General features: G+C 51.5%; 1 long non-coding RNA gene across 2 annotated transcripts; it reads left to right on the forward strand.

Annotated features, from left to right (window-relative positions):
* The first annotated feature begins 2,603 nt into the window (after positions 1-2,603).
* On the forward strand, positions 2,604-4,128 carry LOC148182611 (uncharacterized). Of its 2 annotated transcripts, none has more exons than XR_015774503.1 (2): positions 2,604-2,914; positions 3,720-4,128. It is a non-coding gene; the product is annotated as an uncharacterized LOC148182611 (long non-coding RNA). The 2 variants fall into 2 exon arrangements; XR_015774504.1 differs by having other exon boundaries at positions 2,604-2,845.
* The last annotated feature ends 2,118 nt before the right edge of the window (positions 4,129-6,246 follow it).

The following is a 6,246-nucleotide window of genomic DNA, read 5'->3' on the forward strand; positions in this document are numbered from 1 at the left end:
CAGGAGGGGTGAGGAGTGCCAGAAAACCGGGGATCCCTCCTGGTTTTGGGGGATGTCAAACCAAAGGTGACGGGAATCATTCCGGGAGGAGGAAGGGAAAAGTCATCCTGTGGTCCCAAGCACCCAGAGCTGCCTTTCCCACGGGGGACAAAGCTCAGCAAGGCCCTTCAGGTGACACAAAAATTGTATTTTTAAAGACATTTCCAGCGTTTTCCTGGAGTTTTGTTTCCTTCCCTGTTCCTGCTGGCCAAAAACCTGCTGGGAAAGGATTTCCTTGGAGAGAAAACTCTTGTCCTGCTTTTCCCACTCATCCCCAGATGGATTTTCTCACGCCACATCTCCCCCCTCATTTTCCCAATGAGGCCACTGTTTTCTCTCCCCTCTCTTTCAGGACTTTTGAAAAACAAAATTCCCTTTATAGAATCCCAGAGTTTGGGACTGAAATCCCAGGTTTAGGGTTGGAAGGCTCCTTAAAGGTCATCTCATTCCAAACCCCTGATTTACCTGCAGACTTTTGCTGTGCAATTTTTTACCTCTCAGCTCCCTAAAAATCCATTTAGTTTAAAAAGAGGAATGACACTGGGAATATAAAGTAAGAATTCCAACTTGTTCTCTTCCCTCTGCTTCACCCACTGAGTTTAATCCTGATTTTTCCACATCTAAGTAGAGATGTTTTCTCTTGGAAGCCAACACTGCCCAGAAAGGCAAATTTGTGTCCCACAGGATAAAATTCCATCGTCGTCTTCCCACTGTGGGGCCATGAAAGGAGAGAAGAGGTTTTGGGAGACATCCCCATTCCCACATCCTGTAAACAGGGCAAGAAAAACTCACAATTCTCCCCTTTCTGCTTCCCAGACAGCCCAGAACGTGGAAAAACTTTTTGATGCCTTTTTTCCTTCCTTTTCCCCCCTTATTCCAAGGCTTTGATTGCAAATCCTTTTGTCTCCCAGCTCCAGGGAACTCCCCCTCTTGCAGGTGGTGCTTGGCAGGCGAGGAGGAACTTCAGAGATTCCAGACTGTGCCTGGAGAGAGGCCGGGATGAGCTGGGCTGGGGTGGGAGGGAGGAACTTTATTACACGGATCTAACAAGCAAAGCTTCCCAGAACGTTGCTGGGAGCATCCAGGCTCCAAATCTGCATGAATTTCCACTTCAAACGCTGCACAGAAGCATCTTTATCACTCAAACCGCCCGCCCAGCTCCCCCCAGTGAAGGATTCTCCCATCCCTCTCCAAAAGCTCTGCTGAAGTTAAAAAAAACAAAACCCCGAGTGACACAAAACCGAGGCAAACAAAAGGCCCAGAGCTTGGTCCTGGTGGTTTCTGTCTGGAAACGTCCCAGCTCAGCTTGGTGAGGGTCGAGAGCAAAGCACTGGAGATCTTAAATTGGAAATGAGGAGCTCTGACCGCAGCAGATTCCCACATTTCATCCAACTGCATTCCCAAAACCCGGCCCTTCCTTTGAGCCACATCCTGCGGTTTTCCAATGAAAGCCCAACAGCTTTTTTTGTCCCCAGATAAATCCCCTTCACCTGCTGCTGCCTTTGAGCGCAGGTTGGGATCCAGGATAGGCGGGACAAACCTCCCAGGGATTTTGGTGGCCAGGGAATGAAGTTTCCAGAGGCTGTGGGTGAGCTCTGACCACTGGGGAAGGTGCCCAGCCTGCAGAAATTGAGGCAGAATGAGGGGAAAACCCTGAGGGATGCCTTGGGTTCGGGAGTTGCCAACAGGAATGCAAATCCCGCCGGGAAAATCAGCTGGAGAGAGGCAGGGAGGCTGAAGGAATGCATCAATATTCCAGGGAAAGGTTCCCTGGCTGCACCCTGGGGCAAGGCAGAGCTGTGGGACCGGCCCACATTCCCCACGGGGAAAAGTCCAGGGGTCCCTTTCTCCTCTCCAAAGAGCCCGAAAAAAGGGGGAAAAGCCAACAGCTCTTCCTGCGTGACCCAGATTGTGTTCGAATGTTCCTGGGGAGGGCAAAAATAAACAACAATCTGCTGGATTGGAGTGGGGACACCTCGCAGGTCAAGCCCGGCATTAAATTGTGGGATGGCACCATTTCCATACAAATGCTGCGAGGGGAGAGTTGGGAAAGAGAAAAAAAAAAAAAAGGGGGGGGAATAAAAAATAATAAAAGCCCTCCACAAGCCCCAGCCACAAAACTGCAACTCCCGATTTCATTGTGCGCCGGTGACAAGAGCAAACCCAAAATCAAAGAGTTTCATGGTCATTTTTCTATCAGCAAGTGATGCCGGGTGAATAACTTATTTACATGCCAATGTGGAGGCCTGAAATGGCCCGGGATGGGAAAAACGCAGCCTCTGTTATCAACAATGATAGCGGCAGCTCCTGGGAGCCACCCCGGGAGGAGGGCCCTAACGAGGCCGGGCTGCAGCCGCAGAATGGCAATGGGTTTTTAATTGGTGACACATTATATTTATCAAGCTGACAGCAGAGGGGCAGAGCAGCAACCTCCTCGTTGTGTGTTTGCCTTCCCCGACTTCCTTTGAACCCATTCACGTGTGAAAAGAATTTAAAGGTTATGGGAGGAGGGGGGGGAAAGAGGAGGAAGAGGAGGGGGAGGACGGGAGGGAAGGAAGCCTTGTAATAATCCAGCATCATCCTGAATGATAACACTGAATTATTCAGGAGGCTCCTTAAAGGGGGGGTTAAATCAAGGCTGAAACAAAAGAGGAGCGAGGCCATTGTGAGGCCTGGCTCCTTCCATGCGGAATCCGGGCAGGAGAAGGGAAGCAGGGCCGGGAAAAGTCCTTCCAGAGTCACCCAGAGGAGCAGAATGGACTCGGTGGCGTGGCAGGGCACAGCTATCCAGAAGGGTTTGAGATCTGTGAGCAGAGCTCAGCGAGAGAGGGAGAGCCTGGGAAGCAAAGGGAGGAACCTTCCCAGCCTGGGAAAGGTCACTGGGAGAGTGGGATGGGATCCATGGGATGGGATGGGATCCATGGGATGGGATGGGATCCATGGGATGGGATGGGATCCATGGATGGGATTCATGGAATGGGATGGGGTCCATGGAATGTGATGGGGTCCATGGGATGGGCTGGGATGGGATGGGATGGGATGGGATTCATGGGGATGGGATCCATGGGGTGGGATCCATGGGATGGGATGGGATGGGATGGGATGGGATGGGATGGGATGGGATTCATGGGGATGGGATGGGATGGGATTCATGGGGATGGGATGGGATCCATGGGGATGGGATCCATGGGGTGGGATCCATGGGGTGGGATCCATGAGATGGGATGGGATGGGATGGGATCCATGGGGTGGGATGGGATCCATGGGATGGGATTCATGGGGTGGGATGCATGGGATGGGATCCATGGGATGGGATCCATGGGATGGGATTCATGGGATGGGATCCATGGGGATGGGATCCATGGGATGGGATGGGATCCATGGGATGGGATGGGACTTGTGTCTTTTCCTTCCCCACCTCCTCTTGTTGCAGCCTTCACATCTTTGGCCCCAGAGGAGTTTTGGATGGGGAATTAGGAATGAATCCTTCCCTGGGAGGGGGGGGAGGCACCCAAGACAGGTTATTCCATGGATTCCCCATCCCTGGAAGTGTCCAAGGCCAGCTTGGAGCAGCTGGGGATGGTGGAGTGTCCCTGCCCATGGCCGGGGTGGAACGAGCTGATTTCCAAGTCCCTTGCCATGATTCCCAAGCCATCCCATGATTCCATGATCTCCCTCAGGACCAGGAGCCACCATCCCAAGTGCTGGAATGCAAGATCCATGCCAGGGCTGGAGTTTCCCTGGATTTTCTCCAGGGAGGACCCCGGTGCTGCCTCAGGGGACACAGGATGGTGACAGGCCCAGTGGTGCTTCCCAAACCTCCCTTCCCGGGTGAGGGATAAAGCCGGGATTTGTGTTATCCTCACCCAGCTGTGCTTAAGCTCATCCAGGCTGCAGAGGAGGAGCTTTTCCTCAGAGGGAATTGATCCCAGAATCTCCTGAGCTGGAAGAGACCACAAGGATCTCTGAGTTAAACTCCCAGGTCACCCCAAAAATCCCACCTGAGAGCCTTTTCCAAGCACCGCCAGCCCCTCTGCCTGCAGCGTGGCAGCCTTGGGCTGCCTAAATAAACAGCTTTTGGACAACGTTTTACCTGGGAGAGTTTCTTTTTCCCTTCCCTTTGTAATTCCACCCAGGACAGCAGCACCTCCAAACCCATCTCTTCCCCTCCTAAGCCTCTCCTTTAACCATTTGTTAAAGACTTTTCCCCTCCACATTGGCTTTTTTTTTTTTAATCTCTTTTTTTTTAAGCCTAGAGCAGCCAAAAAAACCAAAGCAAGGCAGAGAGCGTGAGAAGAGCCTGATGAAATATTGAAGATTTGAAGATGATATATTTATTTTCCGTTGGGTTTGCTGGTGGATTTTGCGCGGGATGAGCCCGGAGGAGGTCACCCAGAGCTCTGGGGTGGCTCCATATTGCAGGGAGCTGTGCTGGCTTTGGAGCCAGCTGGGCCACCAGCCCCAGGCCTTTGTGGCCCGGCTTTGTGGCCCCACCGAGCGCGCACAAAGTCGATGGTGGGGCGGCTTTGTTCCCTCCCCGCGGAAAAACAACAACAAAAATAACCCCAAAAAAAGCGCCGGGCATTGACAAGGTGATGAATTCCTTCACTGCTGCGCCTCATAATGGACTCGAGCGCTGCTGCCCTGGCTCGGAGGGGGGAAAAAACAAAAAAACCAACAAAACTGAGCTCGTATCCCACTGCTTCGCTCCTTGGAACCTGATTTTTTCCCACTAACTGCTCCCTGATTTATGGAGCCTCTCCTGCGCCGGGCGGCTGTGGCTCCGGGCGTTTGGCATTCGCTGACATTTCGCTGCAGCGACTGTGAAAGGGCAAATTTTCCTGGAAACGGAGCTGCAGAGGGAAAGCAGCCGGAGCTGCCTGCCCTCCCCTCTCCCCGAGCCGGGCAGGGACCTGGAGCATCTCTGATGAGAGAGGCTGGAGCTCCCCAGGCTCCCTTTTCCATCCAGGATATCCCAAATCCTGCCCTCCCTGCCCCTCCGTGGAGTTTCCGCGCTCAGGGAAGGACTCACAACCACGGGTTATTTTCTCTTTTTTTTCCCCAGAATAACTTGATGGATGGGGATTTTGGGATGAGTTTCCCCCGCCTCCTCCTCTCCAGCAGGGTGTCCCGCTGCCTTGACCCCTTTATCCTGTCCCGCTGTTCACCTTGGGAAGGGAAGCAAACAAAGCCTGGCAGGGATGAACCTTCCTGCCCGAGCTCTAAATCAGCCCCCAGGCCAAGACAGCCAGGATCCCCCAATCCCAAATGGAAAATCCAGGCTTTTCCTGCATCTGGAACCCCTCTGGAGCATCTTTTGACTGCAGGCATTTCTTGGGAGAGCAGGTGAGCAGGGATTGTCCTCGATCAGGGACACCGAGGCTCAGGAACTCCTCATTCCAAAGAAATTCCCAGAAAATCCTGAGCTCTCCCAGGGGGAACAAACCCATGTTTGGCTCCAGTTCACACTCTGTTGTGTAAAGCCCCAATTCCTGCTGCCCTGGGACTGTGAGAAACTCAAGTTCTGCTTAAAAAGTGCTGAAGATACGGCCCTGGTGGCTGAAAAATGTAATTTGAGGAAACCCCAGAGGCTGAAAAAGCTGGGAGGGCAACCAAGCCCCCCTTTCCTTCCCTCTCAGTGTCACGATTTCAATTTCATTTCCCAGCCCTGCACATTTAGGGCCGAGTCGTGATTTTCCCCATGGCTGGGGACACCTGGGACAATTTTTTTTCCAGGTCCCTGAGGGCCAGCACAGAGAATGGAGAATTCCTGCAGAACAGAGGGAATTTTCCCAATTTTTTTTTTTTTTTTGGCTCCATGCTTTTTGAGATGAACCCAGCCTGGGATTTCCCCACGAGTGTTTGTGACAGGGCACAACATCCAGAGCTCCTTTCTGCTCCTCCTGGTTGCAGTTTGAGACACAGAATTCAGTAATAAAGTAATAAAGAATAATAAAGAATTCAGTAATAAGTAATAAATATAAATATATAAATATAATAAGTAATAAATATAAATAAATAAATAATTCCTCATTACCCTAATAAGTAATAAAACACAAGATTTGGGAAGACAAAAAAGGTTTAAAGGCAGGAGAAAATAAAATTTAAAAAAAAAACAAGGAAGGAACCCCCAAAGCATGAACAAACCCCACGAACACATTGGCACCAAAAAAAGGCTCCAGAGCAGCTGTAGGATTTCTCTGTCCC

The sequence above is a fragment of the Pseudopodoces humilis genome, chromosome 24 (assembly GCF_049639895.1).
Source record: "Pseudopodoces humilis isolate 2021_Gansu_Grassland_sample_001 chromosome 24, ASM4963989v1, whole genome shotgun sequence".
NCBI classification, from domain to species: Eukaryota; Metazoa; Chordata; class Aves; order Passeriformes; family Paridae; genus Pseudopodoces; species Pseudopodoces humilis.